The sequence below is a fragment of the Malaclemys terrapin genome, chromosome 16, assembly GCF_027887155.1.
Source record: "Malaclemys terrapin pileata isolate rMalTer1 chromosome 16, rMalTer1.hap1, whole genome shotgun sequence".
NCBI classification, from domain to species: Eukaryota; Metazoa; Chordata; order Testudines; family Emydidae; genus Malaclemys; species Malaclemys terrapin.
This window is the reverse complement of record NC_071520.1, coordinates 20,963,123-20,985,394: the sequence shown is the minus strand read 5'-3', so window position 1 is coordinate 20,985,394 and position 22,272 is coordinate 20,963,123. Positions and strand designations below refer to the sequence as shown.

The window sequence follows — 22,272 nt, the reverse complement described above, 5'->3', positions numbered from 1 at the left end:
GTGCTTTGCTGAAGGGGGGCCTAAGGAGTAGGAGAAACCAATCTATTCTCTCTCTCTCGTCCTTTGCTACAAATATCACAATCTTCTATCAAATTATCTTAAAATATTAGGAATCTTTTACACAATAGTACCAACATTTACTTTCACTGTTAACCTTGAAATAAGAAATGTGTAGGAATGTCTGTGGGATTTCATTATCTGTTCATTAAATATTCACTGTTAGCTCACATATTGAACATTTGTTTTTGTTATATTGTTACTAATTTCACTACTTTATTAAAGTGGCTCTCAACCTTTCCAGACTACTGTACCCCTTTCAGGAGTCTGATGTGTCTTGGGTACCCCCAAGTTCACCTAACTGAAAAACTACTTACGTACCAAATCAGACATAAAAATACAAAAAAGTGTCATAGCACACTATTACTGAAAAATTGCTGACTTTCTCATTTTTACCATGTAATTATAAAATACATCAATTGGAATATAAATGTTGTACTTACATTTCAGTGTATAGTATATAGCACAGTATAAACACATCATTGTCCAAATGAAATTTTAGTTTGTACTGACTTCACTAGAGCATGTTATGTAGCCGGTTATAAAACTAGACAAATATCTAGATGAGTTTGTGAACCCCTGGAAGACCTTAGTGTACGCCCACTGCTTTAATATATCCCTGGTACAAATAAGAACCAAAGAGATTGCAATAAAATGCAGTAAGTTTGCCAAATACTAAAAGCTTTGCTATTTGAGAGGGCCATCAGATTTCTGCTAACTTTGGAAAAAACAAATCAGACCCCCTGACAACCCATTAGCGAGCCATTGTGTTATCTAACAAGAATGGAATGAAGCTGCTAGATGACAGAAAGATTAAATAGGGTGCAAACAAGATTACACTATGATTAGGGCTGATGCAATCAGTGACAATCACATTTTACAGACGCTACAGTCTGTGATCCTAGCAAATTTTCCAAACGTGGCCACCTCTCTCAATCGTCATGAGATCAGCATCTCCCTCTGGAGTACCTTGTGAAATCATAAAGCTGTTCATATTGTCTCTCTGCATCCGCTACCATTGCAATTCACAGTGTTAGCTCCTGAGTGTGCTACTATAAGAGTTATATATGATTGAACTTGAACAAGTTCTTCATCTCTAGCCTTCTCACATCATAGCAACTAATATAAAAATCCATGACAACGACCTACAAATATCCACAAAGTATGAACATCAAGGAAGGAGAGATACTTATTTAGCATAGTTCAAGTTTACAGAACTAGTTGTAATGGGGATGAAATTCAGCAGAAAATTCATGCTGAATATTAGGAAAAACTTTCTAAAAGCAAGATCTAGAAACAGAAATACCTAGTTCTCATACAACATTTTTCATCCCTGGATTGCAAAGGACTATATATATGGGAAAGTGAGGGGAAAAGGGATGAAGTGACTCACCTTAGGTCATGCAACAGGCCAAAATCATAGGCAGGAAAAAGCCACCACCATGTTCTTTCAAGCTCCTCCTCAAAACAAACCTCTTCTGCAATCACAAACAAGAAAATACAATTTGATAACAGCTAAGCAGTGGAGAGCAGTTATTGCTACTATTGACTAAGAATAGTGTATCCTCTTACATTTAGTTGTTAGCCCTTCTACCCCACTTCATCCCAGCCTGCTTCTTCGGCTCCTCGCCTGTTAGGTCTTGTTTAGACTGTAAGATCTTTGAGGCAGCGATTGTCAATGATCATATATTTGTCTAGCACCTAGCACAATGGGGCCCAATCTGCTGGTGACCTGTTGTGTTAATTTTGATGGAATATATGGGCTCAAAGAGTCAGTGTAAGCATGATCCTGTAACTTTCCAACATTAAACAGGGTTAAACAAGGTTCAAGGTTTGTTCCAGAGACCTCAACCTGCTTAATACCATGGCAAACACAACATTAAAAAAACCCACAACTTTTCAACCTTCTATTAGAGATATCGAAAAGAAGGAAAAGCAGTTAAAGCCTTTGAAATGTAAAATGAAAGCTTAAAGTTTAAACCTGCAAGTTACCCATGCCCCATGCTGCAGAGGAAGGTGAAAAAGCCCCCAGGGTCTCTGCCAATCTGACCTGGGGGAAAATTCCTTCTTGACCCCAGATATGGTGATCAGTTAGATCCTGAGCATATGGGCAAGACCAGCCCGGCTGATACCTGGGAAAGAATTCTATATAGTAATTCAGAGCCCTCCGCATCTAGTGTCCCATTTACAGCAATTGGGGATTTTTGCTACTGGCAGTCACCAGTGGACCACATGCCATTGTAGGCAATTTCATCATCCTCTCCATAAACTTATCAAGCTCAGTCCTGAAGCCAGTTAGTTTTTTTGCCGTCCACTGATTCGTGACCTATAAAACTTAATCCGATTGCCTACCAACATCCCTGCAAGAATCAACTTCAGCTTTGACACAATGAAAGGGAGGATGGAAAAGACCCTTAGAAGAGCTAAATCAGACACCTATCCCTGACAGGCATCCAACACTGTAATGCACCGGATCCGGCTCAAGACAGAACAACATGGTGGTGCATAACGGTTTTGTTGCCTCCTTGCTGTCCAGCATGAGAACTAAAACTAACTAGATTGACTGATGAACAGGTAGCATTAAGACCTGCAGCACTCAGTTTGCTTACAAAAAGGCTCAGGCAGCAAGCTTCCAGTCCGAGCTTTTTTGCAGTTATCAGTAGGCCTTACTTAATCGAAATAGCCCTCCAAAATCATCAATCCCAATCCTGTTCCTCATCCAAATTGATTTTAAAGTATACCTAGTGCTTATACAACGCTTTTCTCTGTAGACCTCAAAGTGCCACACAAAGCTGGGACAGCATTATTATCCTGCTTTGACAGGGTTTTATTTTATTTTTAATTTAATCAGACCCGTTATCACAGCATGCTAATGCATCTAGAAGTAGGAGAACCCTTCCCAATTCTAAATCACTAGCTCTCCCTCCCCAGCCCTTACAATTTTCACTGGTCTGGAATTAGGCATGCATCTAGAGTCATGAACTTGGGTCTTCTGCACATTAGTGTATTAAGGACTTTACCCATCTCCAGTGGAAAAATTCCCATTCACAAAGGTTATGGGTGGTAGGACCATATACAGACATTTTTCTGCTCTTTTTGTGTAACTAGGCATTTCCATTCTGGCAGGACATCATTAGGGAAGATTAATCTGTATGTACAATTCACTATAAAGTTGCCTAACATGGCTTTATATCCTCAGCCAAAAAATAGCATTTGGGACAAATATTAATTATTCCCCCCCACTACCCTTACACATCCCCCCCCCCCCCACAATAAAATGTTCATTGCAAGCAAGTTAGATACTTTGAGAAAGTACAGCTTTAAAATACCCATAATGTCCAAGGAATGAGAGAGACACATGCACACACAGTGCCTTAGGGGCGCAATTTTCTTAAGCATCACCTTCAGCTGCCATTACAAGCAGTAACAGTCTGATAGCAAATTTAAAAGTGATTTGCATTGTCTTTTCTCTAGTGATGCCATGCAGCTCTGGGATAAATTAGTTTCAGACACTTTGCAAGTAATTTTAAACATACCAGTCATAATAAACAAAACGTTATTGTTTATGAATGTTTTATGATATTATGGAAAAATCCATCTTTGCTCAGACGATGGAAAGAATGGAAGATTGTTGAAAGCTTTGGTACAATAGTATCTGTAGTGTTTACTCACATTAGGTTAGGGTATTACAAGAAGTGTTTGTATTTATAACCCAGCGTTCTGTCTGAGAAAACAATATAAAACCTAAATACCTTAGTTTAACAAATTGGAAAGTTACCATAGTTGTTTTAATAAAATTAGAGTAGTTAGGATGCATTTAACAAACAAATGAAATGAAACACTATTTGCATGTTTGCTAAAAAATCAGCAGGAGTTGCAAGTATATAAAGAACAAATATGCAAAGCCACTAGGGCTTAATAAATGTCATACTACTTGATACACTTCATATTATACTGCTCTACAGCCAAAATGCTTCTGAAATAAATGTAGTCAAACTTTACTAATTCTGGGTCACTGAGAACAAAAATGATGCTTAAAATTGTTGATTGGTTCTAGTTTTCAAGATATGCTATTGGATCAGTATATACGACCCTTGACTTGGGAATAGCGGAGGATAAGTGAGTTATAAAGGGAAGGGATCTCAATTTAAACCAGAAATGACTAAAATACATCTTTGACTGGATCTATGAATAAATCTATGACTGGGTTTGGACAGTACTTGCTTTTTAGGCAAAACAATGAATGATGCAATCTGAAACTGGTATTGCGTCATCATGTTATTCCTAGAAGTCATGGAGGATGCAATCATATATCAGCTCTAGAAATCATACAGTGTCATGCTCTCTTATTTGTCAGTGTTTGATTTTGCAAAGGGACACATTTCTGTTTAGCCAAAGTGAGCAGAGATGCCTCGTACTTGTGTGAACAGTGCAGATAACTTCTGCTATGTTTGTGGTGAAGTGACTTTTGCATCACAAAAGCGCAGTATAACCACTATGGTTAAGAAAGCCTATCCCCTTTATTTTGGCTGCAAAATTGGAGATCAGGACAAGAGGTGGGCCCCACACATATGCAACAATTCTTCGCCAGTGGTTGAACAGGAAAAGGAAATCTGCGCCTTTTGAAGTGCCAATGATTTGGAGAGAGCCAACAGATCATACCAGCAATTGTTACTTCTGCATGGTGCCTCCAGTTGGGAAAGGTGTGTCAAAGAAGAAAAAGTGGACTGTGCATTATCCAAACATTCCATCAGCTATACGCCCAGTACCCCACGGAGAAGGACTGCCGGTTCCTGATGCACCAGAATCATTCTCACTTGAGTCAGACGAGGAAGAGGAAGAGAATAAAGCTTCTGGTCCTGAACCATCAATGTTACAGGACCCACATTTTCTCCCATTCTCCTCCTCTGAACCACACCTCATAACACAAGGTGAACTGAATGACCTTGTCAGGGATTTGGAACTACCCAAGAGTAAGGCAGAGCTGTTGGGCTCCAGACTACAGCAGTGGAATCTCCTGGCAGGTGATGTTAGGGTTTCCATGTTCCGTGACCGTCAAAAGGATCTTGTCCCATTCTTCTTCATGGAGGGTGATCTTGTAGCCTGCAACAACATCGATGGTGTGATGGCAGCCCTCAACATCGTTCACGATCCAGATGAGTGGAGACTGTTCATTGATTCATCGAAGACAAGTCTTAAAGCTGTTTTACTGCATAATGGCAATGTTTTGCCATCAATTCCAGTTGGTCATGCAGTCCATATGAAGGAAACCTATGACAACATGAAACAACTTTTGAGGTGCATAAACTATGACCAACATCAGTGGCACCTTTGTGGCCATTTGAAGGTTGTTGCTCTCTTGCTTGGTCTGCAGACTGGATACACAAAGTACTGCTGTTTTCTCTGCAAATGGGATAGTCGTGCAAGAGATTCCCACTACATCAAGAAAGATTGGCCACTCCGACAGTTATTGAAGCCTGGGAGGAAAAGTGCTACTAATACATATTTTTAGAACCCAGAGAAAGTAAGGTACCCCGGTGTTTCTGTCCTCCAGAGCACACCCAAGTAGATTTGGTCTTTTATTGTAGAATCATTTATTTCTCTGGGTTATCAGAGGGCTTATAAAAATGAACCAGTTTCCCCTTTCTGATTCTTCTCCTCATATTCCTAAATAATCATTTGACTCTGAAAGTTTCTTTTCCTCCAGAAGAGACTCCTTTTCCCCCTTCCATTAGAAAAGCATAAAACCCTAACAGAAAGTGACCTTACTTCCCTTCACCCCCCCAAAAGGTTACATTGCAGTCAGTAAATAAAAATTAAGACTCCAGCACTGGCATTTAAGAAAAGAAAATTCTCATTTCTTCAGATAAACATTACTTGCCGCATCTGCGGTGAGCAGATACCAGGGGAAAGCTCAATAATTCATATTCCGTATGTCAACATGAGTTTTCAGAGGTCACTTGCTGCATCTCAGGTACACACAGAGACACACCTCTCCTGCTGTCATGGAGCAGGGGGCATGGTTTCATTACCTGGATCAGCACCTGGAAACCTCATGACATTCTTCTGAAAGTAACTAGCTGAAGCCAAAGAATATGATGTTGATTTTCCGTTCATGGAGGTCACAGAGTAACTTTACGCTCTGTGTTGACGGGTAGCTACACCACCTAGGAGCAGGCCAGGTAATGTTCCTTTCTGCTCCTTCTTTCCTGCAATGAGGGAGTAAAGATACTTCGCTGCTGTCTGTGAAGCAGCTGTGTGCCCAGTCAGTTACTCTTGCTTCTAAGTAGGAGGATGGGATCAAGGCTCCTCGCACTTCCGATCCCTCTCCATCTCCTCCCTTCCCATAGGACGGGGAGCAGCAGGTGAGTGGACGCTGCTATCCTCCCCCAAAACAGTTACTCCCCATCTCAAATTGCAAGGGGGAGGGGTGTCACTCACCCTTACTTCTCTAGGTCCTTGACATGGTGACTACATACCCCCAAAACAAGCATTAGGGAAGGAGGAGTTACATGGAAGAGCAGTAGATCAACGAAGGGTACTAAAATATCTTTAATACAGCTTTTCAGAACAAAAGCCTCGCCTCTCATATAGGAGAGGAACTATGTCAGTGGCACAAAGAGTGGCACAATACAGCATGGTCTAGTCTCCGCTCCTCGCAGAATTTTATCCAGGAAACAGCTCTGGCAGCTCTGTCCTTTTATTTCCCTTTTGTGGATGAATCTCTAGGTAGGGCTTATGCTACTGCCTGATGGCACTGGGACATTCGCAAACAATCCCAGCTTCCCCTGCTGCCATGCAACTGTATCATTCTGACACAGACCTATTCCTGACATGCCCTTTAAAGCCAAAACCAGGACACTGACGCTTATGGCTGTGGTTTAGAAGGTTTACTGAGCGCTTTCTGAAATTAATGGCCCCAAGCGGTAAGCATGCTGAGATACCAGTCCATTAAGGGCTCTGCAAGCAGCTCATTTTTAAAAAGGAATGGCTGGAAACTCCTGTGACAGCTGAATTGGTTGAGGTTTGTTTGGTTTTGAAGTACTATGTAATGCAGTCAGCATCCCATTCCCTGATTGCTTTGTCCAGAACAGGACTTTGTTCTCTTGTGCTGTACATAGTGCCTCTGGCTATGGGCTAGAGCGCCAACAATTTCTGGACCAGATTCTTGATGGGTGTAAAAATCAGTGCAGCTCCAAGTACAGCAATGGACAAGAGTGACTTGAATGATTTACACCTGCTGAGGACCTGGCCCTATCTGTGTGACCAGCATCCTAAGTAATGTACGCACACTGTACTTGCTACACCAAAATCCTGCCAGGGTGTTTATCTGGGGTAACTGGTAGATCTGTTCAATTTGTTAGTGAATTTTAAGAGATTGTTAGAACAAGACCCTCCTACTCCAAAGTTGTGGAGTATTAAAAAGGAAGAACCCCCCACCCCCTTCCTCATACAACTGCTCACCAGATGTCACTGTCTCCTCATACAAACCCATGTGAAAAATTAAAATCCATCAGTAGGAAAAAATAATAAAAAGAGGAAATTCTGGAAACAAATATACAAGACAGAATCTCAGTTTGCCAGCAGAATTTTAAGCGCGAGGCTTCAAGGTTTGTCTAATATCAAAGTGCTTAAAAGCCTTTTGTAAATACACTGCGACTGGGATTTATTTTAAAGTTAACTGGACATGTTTCTGTAGTAGGGTGACCAGACAGCAAATGTGAAAAACCGGGATGGGGGTGGGGGGTAAATAGGAGCCTATATAAGAAAAAGACCCCAAAAATCGGGACTGTCCCTATAAAATCAGGACATCTGCTCACCCTATTCTGCAGGGTTTGTTTTCCTAGGCAAGGGCTGGAACGTTTGATGCCATCAAATCAGAGCAAGGGCTTGGGAATTCCAGGCAACATGGTGATGAATTGGATAGGGTTATGTGTACCACTGCCCTCTGGTGGCTAGAATCAGAACTGCTTCAGGGTGCTGACGTTCTCCTTTAGCTTAAGTGCCAGGGTGGTCTGTGCTTTTGGAGCACAAAATCGTGAGTTCTATTCCCACTTTCTCTACGCAGTTTCAGTGGTGACAGCTAAAAGATGTCTGGATCTTGAATTCTGACAATTTAAGAGTTTCTTGAATGAAGGGCATAATACCTCAAAAACCCTGGTGACAAAGTTCATAGACGGTCATGGATTTGTTACACTTATAGTCTGCACTGTCTGCCTCTTCCTTGGGTAGGAATCATTCACAGTCTCATTAAAAAAAAAAAAGCTTAGAAGTCCAGCAGGAATGGACTGATCGGATATTTGAATCAGGCATCTCTGCTGTAGCAGGATCAGCAGCCTTTCAGCATCATAGGAACATAGCCAGTCTCCAAGCCAGCATTCTCAGCTAGTTGATGCAAACATTCTTGTTCTTTCATTTGTTTAATTCCATTTAGAGGATTTTAATGTCACTTTTACTAGTCTCTGTGCACACACAATTAAGAGACTTTAGCTGGTAATGCTGCTGCTGGGATACTGTCTGGCAACAGATGAAGTAATCCCATAACGCCAGTTCTGGATCAGTTACATGGATTGCCGGGGGGGAAAAGGTGCTTTAGCTTTAAGATGCTCTTCTGAATCTCCAAACCCTTCAGATTCTCAGTCCATTTTCTCTTGCTCAAACTTGCTTTCCTAAATGCAATCTGAGACTATCTTGCAAGTCTCTAAAAATGCCACCCTGGGTGGCCATTTCTCCAGACTGAGTATCTTCCCTGAAGCCTCCTGTCCAAAAGATATTGAGGCATTACTATCCTTCCTTTCACTCCTTAAATGAAAATGGGACTTTTGTCATAAATACTATTCAGGAATGCCAGCTTCTATGGCTCATAAGGTATATGGTATTAGACAATCCCAAACAGTCAAAAGCGAGAGAGTCAGGCTCCCAAAATCATGAGACTGGTTTTAAAAAGGCACCACCTGATTTTAATATATAAATGATACATTTTAGGGTCTTTATTTACCTTCTACTTATTGAGCCTTTAGGATTCAAGTTTAAAAGCTTTTCTCTGCAACCTTGAAGGCTAAAGCCTTACTTTTTAAGAAAATGAAAGCTGAGATTCTCACATAAAATCATAGGACACCAGGAGATGGGGTTTGGTGTAAACACCAAACATCACAATACAATCATTGTAATTAGCAATGTTGAGCCACAAGTGAGTGAGCATCGCCTTTTCCTCTGACCCCCCGAAAAAGGAGGAAGGCAATTGACTCAGAGGTGTGCTTCTAAGTCACAATGTTCTCTAGACCCACTCCTGGGACAGGGCACATTCCCACCCCTCATTCAGAGACATGCACAACCACAGCCTAGCCCTAACTACAAAGTATACATTTCATGGTACATAAATAGGCTTGGTACAATTTGCCATTTATAATTTTGACCCATATTGACAATTTACAAAAAAACAAACAACTTTTATTTACAAGTTCACACCTGTGGAAAATTAGAAGGGTCAGACAATTATTTAATGACAGATTCTGAGCTGCAAAAAGTTACAGCTTCATCACCGTTACAACACAAATTATCATCACTATATATCATAATATACAAATAAATATCCTTAAAGCAAACTAAGTTCTAAAGCAGCATTTTTCTTACTTTGCCTATCTGTAAATTTCATTTATTAGCGATGAAATGTGTGTGTGTGTGTGTGTGTGTGTATATACACACACATAGTTAAATTAATGTTTACTGACATTTACTGATAAAAATATCTTCCAAACCTAAATACAAAACATAACCATGGAAATACACAGTAGGTTTTTCAGTAAGTTTTGTTTTGGACTCCTTGATTTCCACAAAAAAAGAGAAACAATTCTTAAGGCTACACAATAGAGAACACTTGCTCATGAGTCTTTAGACAAGCCAACTGAATTACTCCATTACTGTTACTCCAAGGAACTCCAGCAAGCATGCATATATGTTAATGTTAATAAGGGAATTGTTGGAGGCTTGTCCATATCACTCAAGATAGATTACTGAAAATCTAAGTTTTCTAGTTTCCTAGATAGCTCCATCCATTGCATGTCTTTTATGAAAGCTCAAATTCTGAGACTTTGTTTCTATCTATAGCTAGGACTAGGTGTCCCACTAAATGACTAGTAATAAAGGAACTTCACTGGTTCCTTTTTAAGCAGCACAATGACTTTCATATTATTTTGCAGTTGGAATGCTTTCTTGCTCCCAGTTACCATAGGGACGGTTTCTTTATTATCTTGGCAGCATATTGTGGTTCATGTCAGAGGCTGTTTTGGGCAGGACCACGGCTTTTGTGGTATTATGCCCTTCATTCGAGGAACTCTTAAATTGTCAGAATAGCAGGCCCAGACATATATTTTAGCTGTCGCTTTTTCCTTAAACTGTTTTGTAAAGTGTCCTGTGATGCTTTGCAGGCATAGGGCATGGTATAATTAGGACTGATGGATTGAAACTAGCAGCCTGGGAAGCTGAGCACATGTCTAGTTATGACTTTTATATTGGGTAATCTGTTCAAATCTAACCTAAGCACTCATAGAAACTTTGCCTATTTAGACCATAATCAATTTGGACCAGGAATGTCATCCTCATTCCCATCTGTACACCTAGCACATTGCCAGTGCTATAGAAAAATCCTAAATAAAATAAACTATAAGTAAGAAAAAAAAAAGTTTCAGTAAAAACTTGAAGCCCCTTTTAAGATGAGACCCTCCTTGTGTTATACCACCACATAGTAAGATACAGTCCCTCCCATGAGGAGCTGATAGTCTGAATAGACACCACGAGGAGAAGTATGATCCCCTTTTTACAGATGGGGAGCTGGGGCACAGAAAGATTGTTGTTTTCAGAATTGCTGCTCACCCACCAGCCCCCTCTGTTCCCAACAAAGAGCACTTTTGGAAGTCTGGCCATAAGTGACTTGACCAAAGTCACAGAGCAAGTCTGTGGCAAAACCAAGAAATTAACTCAGATCTCCCAAGTCCCAATCTACTGTCTTAACCACAGTAATATAACAATAATGCCACCTAGCCCTCTACATCTGTAGATCTCAAAGCAATTTACTAAAACGGTCAGGATCATAATCTCCCCTTTACAGATGGGGAAACTGAGGCAAATGGAGGCAAAGTGACTTGTCAAGGTCACTCAGGAAACCAGGAGCAGAGCCAGGAACTGAACCCAGGTCTCCTGAGTCCAGGCCAGTTCTCTCCAATACTAAATATATATAAAGAACATCTTTCTGGCGTAGTTTGGAATTTTATGTGCTTAGTATGACCTCCACTAAAAAAGTGTTCTGTTTTCCTTCTAGATTCCATACCAGCATGGTACAATATACTGCCTAAATATATATTGAAAATATATCAACTGTGTCTTAATATACCAGGATGTTTGCAAATTATCTGACATTTCAAATAGACGTTTCATGCAACAAGTCTCACATGTAGAGCATGGATAATGTAGAATTACTCCACATGTGCAGTCACAAGGAGTACAGCAAAAAGCTGTACAAGCTTCCCAATTTCACAACAGTCTGCATTCTCAAGGGTAAGGCAGCATGACAAAGAGCCTAGAAAAGGCACATCTCACAGGCCAGGCAGATAGGAACTGACAAGCAGCCTGCATTTGCTTTAAACAGTTATACCAGCTGTGCTGATTTGTCAGTCAGCCTCTAGGAACATCCTACCCCTACTTCTTCACTTTGCCTTGCAAGGGAGACTACCCATTCCCTTATGTAAATCAAGATGGGAGGATCTATATTTCAGAGTCCTTTCCATCTTGGTTCGCTTTATGGCTGATTGCTTTAAACACTCCTCAGGTCACCCTTAACATACAGATAAATCAGGCAACAGTAGGTATGTTCAGAGGATACTTTAAAGCATCATATTAAGCCACTTTCCGGTCCAGCTACCAGCATAAGTACGTAATTAACCCAGAGACAGGTAGAGGGGGATATTGTTCAGTTGCTCAATATAAATTATTCCATTGTGTGCTTGTTTGCAATTTATTTTACGCTCAGTCGCCTCATCTGAGAGACAAATCCATTGTTAGGTCAAAATGCAACGGGTACGTTTCCACACTGACTGTGTGCTCAATATCACATTCTATCTTAGATAGTTCCAGACTGTGAACCCCTTACTCGCAGTAGTGAGCTGTTACTTACAAGAAACATCTTGTTGCATAAACTGCATGTTCTATGAATGCTTGAATCAGCACTGATATGGGATTACTACCGCAAACGCACACATTTCTGATTATTATTTAACATTTATATTGCAAAAGAACCTTGAGACTTCAACCCAATTACTGCCCCATTGTACTAGGTACTGTACAAACATATAGTAAGTGACAGCGCCTGTCCCAAAGAGCTCTTCGTACTAATTTTAGTAATTTAATTCAATGTGGTCTAGTTACTGGAGGCAAAATTCATCCCTGCATAGAGAACCTGAGAAAGGCCCTGGGCCATGAATTACTTCAAACTCAGGGCTCAAGTTTACATACACACACACTTTTAAGCACAAGTATCAGGGGGTAGCTGTGTTAGTCTGTATCTACAAAAACAACAAGGAGTCTGGTGGCACCTTAAAGACTAACAGATTTATTTGGGCATAAGCTTTCGTGCATCCAAAGAAGTGAGGTTTTTACTCACGAAAGCTTATGCCCAAATAAATCTGTTAGTCTTTAAGGTGCCACCAGACTCCTTGTTACTTTTAAGCACAGGCCTCTTGAGTTTGTTAAGGGTTGAAAGCGTGCTTTGCTGCTCAGCACCCCATTGGATGCTAGCTTTTTCCAGCTGAATCTTGCATAGTCCAATGCAAGGTTCATTGAAGTCTAACAAAGTAATTAGACAATGAGATGGCATAGAATCTTAACTGGATAATTAGAATGGTTAAAAGGGAGTTGCTGAGAGCAAACATTACTAATTGGAAGTACTAACGGAAAGTCTCCCATTACCTGTCCTAGTCACAATGAGAAAGTTGTTAAAGTAGTGCCTGGGAGTGGAAAGATCCCAGGGACTGTGACAGAACACCACAGAATTTCAGCCCAAAATGATTTTTAAGGAGACTATACCCACCCAGACGCTTAACAAACCAGTGGCTTGACCCTAGAATCCTTGTGTAACCCATGCCAGATTCTGCGCTGCGCCTCTCTTACAGTAGCCTCCCTGGGCTGCCTATGGAATGATCTGTAACTCAGAGTCACTCCCCATCCCAATCCTGTCCCACTCCTGGTATAGGAATACCAAGCTCTGCAAGGGGGGGGGGGGAGATGCCCTATGCTGTCCCAGTGCTGGGGGAGTTACCCTGGGTGCCATTCTGCTTCTCACCCCCTCCCAGGGCCTCTGTACACCACTGGAATAGCCAAATGGCTCTGATTAAATGGGATTTTTGAGTGCTCAAGGAATGCCGATTGGTCTCTCAAACTGCATTACAGGGCACCAATGTAGAAAACAAAACTGGCACTTAAACTGTAACTTTTCATTGGTCTAGGAGGTAGTAGACCCTATACAATTGTTGCCTTGTCAAATCAAGTTTGGGATTTGCATAGATGATCCCCGTTAACCAAGACTCAATGTTATTCAAGGGAAATTCACTGTCACAATCACTACAAAAACAAAAAACAAAAAAACCCCACACACCTCAAGGAAATCACAAGTTGAGGCAACATTCACATCATTTCACATGCTATGCCACCCCAAGGATGTATGGGGGCGGGGGGTGTCAAACTCTTGGCTTTTCCATAGTAAGATGAGGTCTTCACTCTACAAATTACTGAGGTGCCAGTGAAAAAGGGGCACAGTACAAAATTTCTTGCAAATGGATGCTCAAGGTTTCAAACTGAATCTCATAAAAAAGAGATAATAGAAGAGGATCACTCAGACTCATTGCTAGGATTGTCCTGAATGATTGCAGGAGGATGCAGAGCATCTCAAGTATTCAGCAATATCATGGTAGTAATGAGAGAATTATAGCTCTACTATACTTCATTGATGTTATTAATAGAAGAGGTGTTCTACACCGAAGGAGTCAATGAACAAGACAACCCTCTCTGGACCAAGTATGGCAAAATCAAATTTAAAATTACCAAGTCTACAAGCACTAAGTGAGATGCATATTAATAGACACTTACCTACCTACCTAGTTTCATGTACATTATTTTTGAAGCATTTTAAAGCATTCTTTAAGCACTCCAGAATTGCTAAGGTTTCCTTTATATTCTCTCTCATAACCTCTAGTGCTAACCAGGGGAACTTTGTTTACATAGCAAGCCTAGCCAATGAATTCTTATCTACAGAGTGATGGTAAACTAAGGGTACCAATTATATTTGTGATCTGCCCTTTAAAATTAAAAACAAGTTCATTAAGGTTAATGAGTTAATTAATTTTGCACCTAGTATCATGACTATTGGTAACTTTCTGTGCTTTTTGACCTAGGCAATAAATAAACTGACCTAAGGCTATTCCTAAAAAGAACAGAGGAATGAGAATGGATGAACTGGCTTAGGAAAAAAAGACTGCTATTCCTACCTCTCTCAAACCTGGAACCATACCTAAATCACAGCTTTTCAGAACATTCCAATGTTGTTGTTTAAAAAAAAAAAAATCACTATTATTTCCAGTACCCAGCCAGCCCAGACCTGGAAATGCAAAAACAGTGAGAGAAAAGCTGTTCTATTTCCAGCCATGTCAGAAATCTCATGAGAAAATACGTTTTCTTTAGTTTTCTAGTCCTTTTCTACTGGTTTATATGGCCAGATTCTCAGCTGGAGAAAATTGGCATAGTTCTATGACCTCAATGGGGCTATGACAAGTTATACCATCGGAGGATCTGTCTTATAATATTCCTGTAGCATTAGAAAAATTGGCTTGTATCAAAATAGAGAGGTAGTGGTATTACAACACTGTCTCAAATCCCAGCTGCCACAGCCCCACTGGGCTATGCATTGTTCAAATAGACAATAAACACTCCTAGCCCCACAGAGATTCCAATGTAAATGGACAGGAATCACGTAGCAGGTCAGTAGCAGTGCTGGGATTAGAGCCTGCCTTGTGCCCTAGACCACTCCAACTCTTGCACTTTGATTTCTATGCTTCTCTACGTTGGAGTAAAGCATGTCTTGTTCGTTACAATATGCAGCCTGCTGTAACAATGGACAAAGTGGGAAAGTAAAGGATTAAAAAATAAAGAGAAAAAGAAAAAAAAGTGATAATGAATTAAACGAGCGAGCATGAACTAAATACCGGGCCCTTCTAACAGAGATTTGCATGAGGGACCTGAACCAGCATCTACTGAATTAAACTGAAGGACTTTAATGGCCATTAGATCAGGCCCAAACTGTAGACGGAAGCAACTCTCTTCTAGGAAATCCAGAATTCCATTAATTTCCAAATACTGTCCGGGTGCGCAGCATATGAATAATTTCTGAAATCTTATTGACTCGCCTCTCATCTCCATGAGCCATTCACATTAAGACAGCTGCATGAAACCCTTCATTTCAGTGACATACACAAAACTCACCTCCTGCTCAAAACAGATTTGCAAATACAGTACCAGTCTTAAACTACCAGTATTGCAGGCTTAAATTTTACTGGGACTAATAGCTAAATCAATAAAGCAATTTTAATTTGATTCCCTTGGAATAAATATTACAAATCATGGTCATGGACAGGCTGTAGTTTTTGCTTGGCTTTTTTTTTTTTTTAATTGCTTAATCCTTTAAAAAAAGGAGACATATTTTTGATGGTGACCATTCATAAATGAGCATGCAGCCTTGGACTAAACAGTTATGCCGGAGGCTAATTTATAAATGCATCTTATGTTAGATAGCATCATTTGCAACTCCGATTTCTAATGCATTCAGAAATATATAAGGCTTAGGAATCCTATTTCTTAAAGTGTGGTTTGAGTCAGTAAAGTGTCACTGTACAAAAGGCATTATGGGGTTCCATGTTCATCTTAATGACATTTTGAACAGATTTGCTTTAGAACTGTTCTCGCTGTCAGCCTTGTACATTTAACCTGGAATCTAAGTGAGGTTCTACCCCTCCTATGCATCATAGTCAGTAGCCCTCACCAAACTGAGGTGTATTAGAGAGTAGGTGAGTGCAGCAGGGGACGGGGTATTGTCCAGTTTGTCAGCTCTAGCGAGAGTGGAGAATGAAGAAATCTTTGTCAAGTAACTAAGCCGATTGACCTATAGAATGGTAGGGAAGTAATTGGAACTGCTGATTGACAAAAACATGAATGTCTTTGTCAGATTCACAAGAAATGGGCTAGATTTGTCACAATCTTCCACTACGGCAACAGCAACATGGAAGATGAAAGAAATACCTCTCACCACCTAGGCAACCCCCCCTTAAAACTCTGAATGTCCCTGAGGCTAGGGATGCAAAAGTTTAACTGGTTAACCGATAAGCAGTCTTATTGGTTTTGGTTAACGATTAAACCCCGCTGCCTGCCAGAGCCCAGGAGTGCTGCCGGCCGGGGGGCAGCAGGCAGGAGGGACCCAGGGCACAAGGGTGCTGCAGAGGGGATCCCTGGGTGCGGGGTTGCTGCAGCACCTTCCACACCCGTAGTTCCCCAGTTAAACGTTTAATTGTGTAACTGATAAAATTTTAATTGGTTACATGGTTACTTTTTTTTTTTTAAGCCGCTATTTACATCCCTACCTGAGGCCAGTACATCCAGGGGCTTAACTTATCTATATTTAGACCCACGACGGGTGTATCCCACATCATTCCCTCGCTTAGTAGTTTGGCCAGAATTGACTTGTGCAGCAGCCTCCAGTGCTGCCTGAATCTCAAGGCAAAAAGTTGCTTATTAACTCTCACAAGAGACTTGATTAAGAGGAAATGTTAAACCTATAAGTGAACAATTGCTTCACTGAAAAGTTTCTCTCTTGTTCTGCATCAGACTGTTCCTGGGGTGTCTCTCTGACTTCTCTACTTTCTGATCTTTTCCCCATGCCTCAGAATGTTCAGGGCACAGTCAACCTGTGGAACTCATTGCCAGAGGATGTTGTGAAGGCCAAAACTATAACATGGTTCATAAAAGAACTAGGTAATTTCATGGAGCATATGTCCATCAATGGCTATTAGCGGGGATGGTCAGGAATGCAACCTATGCTCTTAGTGTCCCAAGCCTCTGTTTTCCAGAAACTGGGAGTGGATGACAGGGGACAGATCACTCTATTGTTCCCTGTTCTGTTCATTCCCTCTGATGCACCTGGCTTTGATCACTGTCAGAAGACAGGATATTTGGCTAGATAGACCACTGGTCTGACCCAGTATGGCTGTTCTAGATGTAAGAAAAGGAAGAACATAAGACTTGCAGCACACAGAGTGTGGCTTATAAGAACTCGCCAGCTGTTTTCAGTAGAAAGCTAAAAAAGAAGCCCACAATTTGTCAAAGCCAAAATTTCTACCACTGATCATTAACTATGCCCTTCTGCAGTTCTCTCCAGTTGGGTTATCTGAGACAAAGTATAAGATAAACAGAAAAGAATACAACTTTGCAGAAGGTCAAAGCACAAGTTGGTGGAATTGTGACTCTCAAAATAGAACAGTTCAGTGTCCTCCCCTCCTAGACACTTTTTAGAATTGTAACTGCCTGTGTCATTGCACTGCAAGATTACGTCCCATTGGCTCCACATGCTGCACTTGGCCAACATAACCAGAGCCTGACCATGGTTCATGGGTTTTTCAGGATGTTCAGTCATGGTGAGGGATATTAGCACATGAATAGGAGATCTTTCCTCTTTTGGTGGGTTCCTCCCCCCTTCTCTGAGAGAGAGAGACAACTGACTCTTCCTGGGATCTCATGCTGCTTCTCTTCATTTAATGCTTAATAAGGTTCAGTGCATAAAGTTTCCTTATGTCCCAAATGGGGGTGGAGCAAGCCCCTGTGTTTGAGGGCAGCATGTCAGAAGAATAGCAAATAATTTTGTTTGGTTAAAATAATTATAATACTATTTAGCATTTATATCACTCCCCCCTTCCCTCCCCCAAGCTCTCAAGCACTGTAATGAGGCCAGTAAACATCATTTATTAAAAAAGCAAGTGAGGTGCAGAGAGGCAAAACAATTTATTGAAGATCGTATAGTGAATAAGCTTTAGAACAATAAATGGACCTCAGCGATCCTGACCCCCAGACCCATACCCTATCCATTGGGCCATGCTGTCCCCCTCAAGCAAAGGCAAAATAGAAGTGGGGAAAAAACAAACAAAACTCCACCCCAGAGCTGACACAAAGATAGGATCCGTAGGTCAGGATCCATTACGGGGTTCGATACTAACGGTCTCAAAATTGGGGGGTGGAATTCCCATCCAGATGTTGTACATAGGGTGACCAGATGTCCTGATTTTATAGGGACAGTCCTGATTTGGGGGGCTTTTTCTTATATAGGCACCTATTATCCCCATCCCGATTTTTCCACACTTGCCCTCTGGTTACCCTAGTTGTACTGTTTAGTCAGCATTCAAATTTGGCCCATTATAAAGTCAAGTTGGAGATGTGAACTTGGTCCTATCTCAAAGAAAGGGTCTTGGGCTGTTGTAGTGGAGGAGACGTAAAGATTGTCTGTTGTTCACAGCCTGAATGTTAAGTACGTTGTACCATAAGGAGCAGGTGCAGGGATCTGTGCCCAGCATATCTTTCTACTCCATTTCTGGGCTGTGAACAGCAGTTCATTCTACCACATTTATTTATTCTACCATTCATCTATCCTTCCCTTCAGGGACACACACATTTCCTCTCTCTCCTCATCGTTACAGGGAGAAGAGAAGACAAACAGCGAATATCACATAACAAGCAGCAAAAGATCACTGCAGGAAGGGAAACTTTCTGTATCATCTTTTCTTTTCCATGTTCCTGTCTAATGCGGAGTCCATTCATCTGTCCTGAGGCTCTCTCCACCTGTCTCCATCTTTCTCTAACATTCAACAACGTAACTCCAAAGCAGAGCTACTCTAGTTATTGAGAGCGAAAACATGCATTAGTGAATTCGTCTAAGTGAAGTGTGCTGTTAAATAATAGTAAGTAGACTAATGAATGTAATGGTGAGCACACACGGACATTGTTGAAGTTAATGATCTGTTTGCATTACCACTTTGAAGTTAGCAGAATTGAAATATTGAGGAAACTGAAGAACACAGAGTAACTTGGTTCTGAACGTCTAGAGCTTCATTTTTGCCATGCATCTTATAACACCCATTTATTTAAATAACTGGACCTTTATGAAATCTTTGTGAAAGACCATAGCAATGTACTAGCACGTTAGCAGGAGCAGCGCCAGGGTTTTTGGCGCTCTAGGCGGGGGTCCTTCCGTGCTCCCGGTCGTCATCAGCAATTCTGCAGCAGGGGGGTCCTTCCACGCTTCCGGTCTTCGGGGCACTTTGGCGGCGGGTCCCGGAGCCGAAGACCCGGAGCACGGAAGGACCCCCCGCTGCCGAATTGCCGCCCTGGGTCACCTAAATGGAAGCGCCGGCCCTGGATGTTAGACAGGACTATTTGCTTTGGGGCTTCATTCTGACTTCATTCAGCCCTCAGCAGGAAGTGGCGCGCAAGATGCGCCATGCCAGGAGTAGCTCTAGGAGGTGATGCTAGCCACTCTACAGAGCAGTGGACAGTCCCTACCCCAAAGAGCTTCGCGTAGGTCTACCCCGCAGCTGAAAGTTAGCCTCCCAGCCATGGTATTCAGACTCACGTTAGAGCACTAAAAATAGCTGTTTGGACATTGTATTGAGTGCTAGCCACTCCAGGGGAGACCGGGGAGGTGGGCTTGAACTCGGGTGGCTAGCCTGAGCCTCTGCCAGGGCAGCAATGGTCACATAGCTATTTTTAGCGTGCGAGCACGAGGCTCACTAGCAGGAGTCTCTCTACATGGGCTGGGAGGCTCTTTGCAAGCTGCAGTGCAGACACACCCTTACAATCTAAGTAGCCAAGACAAACACTGGTCAGGGGAAGGGGTAGAACGCACAGGAAGAGTTAACAATGTGCAAATGCCATGTTAGTTCCATAGGTTTTTTCTGTTTAATGGTGGGAGGGGGTCAGCTAACTGGAATGGGAAAGGAAGAGGGGTGACAGGGACAGAGAGGGCAGAGGAAGAGAAGAATGAAAAGGCTGTGAGGAAGGAGGAGGTAGTTGGAGCAAACAGCCAGTCAGCACAAGGCACAGAAAGTCCAGTCAAAACTGTAAAAAAAGTTCCCCAAATGGTCAAAGGTCTTTGCTTTAGCTGCTTCTGCACCTACCTGCTCTCTGCAGTTTTAACCCAAAGTCACATGAGAGTGGAAGTCACTGCCACCTAGGTCCTGGTGCCCCCAGAGTGTGTGTGTGTGTGTGGGGGGGGGGGGGGAGTGTCTCTCCCCTACACAGTTCTGGGTCCAGAGGTTTGCTGGGGAGGGGAGGCCCTAACTCAGCACTATTCCCCCTCCCCCCCCCAGTGCAGCAGTTTTTGCTTTGCTATATTACAGTAAGAGAATAAGTACAACCTCAGTTAAATGCTCAAATGCTATGAGTTGTGAGTGCAGTACAAATACCTAGGCCTGGTCTACACCTAAAACTTAGGTTGACGTAGCTACGTTGCATAGTTAAGCTGACCTAAGCCCCAGTGTAAGCACTACTAGGTCGATGGAAGAATTCTTCTGTCAACTTAGCTACTACCTCTTGAGGGGTTGGATTTATTACAGCAACAGAAAAACCCTTTCATTAATGTAGAGGAAGTGTCTACAGTGACACAGCTTAGACAGGAGAAGAATAAGGAGCTAAATTCTACTCACAGTGAAAACAGGTACAGCTGCTTTAGCCGCAATAGAGTTATGCCAATTTACAGCACAGCCGAGCTAGCCCTCCTCCAGGGGTGCTTTCCCCAGCTATCCCCTTTTACTGCAACTAGCCAATGCAGTTTTTCCCCATCCTGCCAGTAATCATTTAATTCTGTGTCTGGTAGTTTCTTGTTATGCCTCCAGCCAGTCGTTCATTGCCTCTCTCCTTCCAGGTAAACAAAAAGGGTCTGATGCACCAGGGTCTCACAAGCCCAGCAAAGGGTCAACAGTCCTAGGCTCATGCAGGGTCTTGACCCCTTTTCTCTAAAGTCCTCTTACCATCCCCTCTGCAGGGGATGGCAGGGGATCCCAGGCCCACCCAATCCTCTGGGTTTTAGCCCAGGGATCCTGTATGAAGCAGCTGAAACCAATTCCTCCCAATCCTTTGCGGCTTCCTTTCTTATCTCTCCTGTAGGCTTTTCGCAGACTCACAAGCTGATTCTCCCACTCTGAAAGTCCAGTTCCTGCGTATCTTCTTACCAGTCTGTGGCTAAAGAAGTCCTTTCTTAGGAAACCCTCCTCTCTCTAGCCGGTAGAGCAGTGCTTTGATCTGCAGTCTTTATATCCCCCCAGCTGTTACCAGTCCAGCAATTAGCCTCAGCTAAGGCAACAGCTAGTTCCCCAGCTAACCCCTTAGTGGCTGGAGTAGCATGGGGAATACACCCCATGTCAGGCCCATAGAGGGTTTTGGAGATTGATTAGTGTATAAGACTGAGAAGCATAGTAGATGTTCAATGAAAGATTAAGGATAAATTTTTCAATAATATAAGTGCCACAGAGCCAGATTTTCACAGGTACTTTCGTGCCAAAAGATTCAGACAGGCACCTAGTGGGATTTTCAAAAATACCCAAGCAGGTTAGGCACCTAAGTCCCATTGTAATCATTGGGAGATAGGTGCTTAATTGGATTTTCAAAGGCCTTAGGCACCTATCTCCTTGTTGAAGTGCCTAAATATTTTCAAAATTCCCTAAATGACTTTGGGGGCAAAATTCCATTGATTTTCAAATGATAATTAGGCTCTGAGTTGCCAATGTCTCTTTTGAAAATGGGATTTAGGTGCCCAAATCACGTAGACACTTTGAAAAAATTTACCCTAAATCTCTTCAATTAATTTGAAATTTTTTACTAACAGTCTCCTGTTGATCTGCCGATACTGTAACAAGGCAAAAGTACTCACCCCAAATTACATAGTATGAGAAAAATACATGCCACTGCTTACATTACTGATGGTGCTTTTATCTTTTCTTTAAAATTATGCAATCTGAAAAACACATCCAGGAGTTTAGAAATGTAGATAGAAACCCCCTCTTCTTTTCCTCCCCCCACCCAACACAAACACAAAATCTGTAGGGTGACTATTTTTGCCTGCCCACTTTGAGTGTCGGA

At 41.9% G+C, this 22,272-nt stretch overlaps 1 long non-coding RNA gene across 1 annotated transcript in view; it reads right to left on the bottom strand.

Annotated features, from left to right (window-relative positions):
- LOC128824673 (uncharacterized) overlaps positions 1–22,272 on the bottom strand; it is a 178,668-nt gene that overhangs the window by 115,327 nt on the left and 41,069 nt on the right. Inside the window, exon 2 of the long non-coding RNA XR_008442522.1 lies at positions 1,451–1,535. This is a non-coding gene — a long non-coding RNA (uncharacterized LOC128824673). The remainder of the gene's footprint in view (positions 1–1,450; positions 1,536–22,272) is intronic.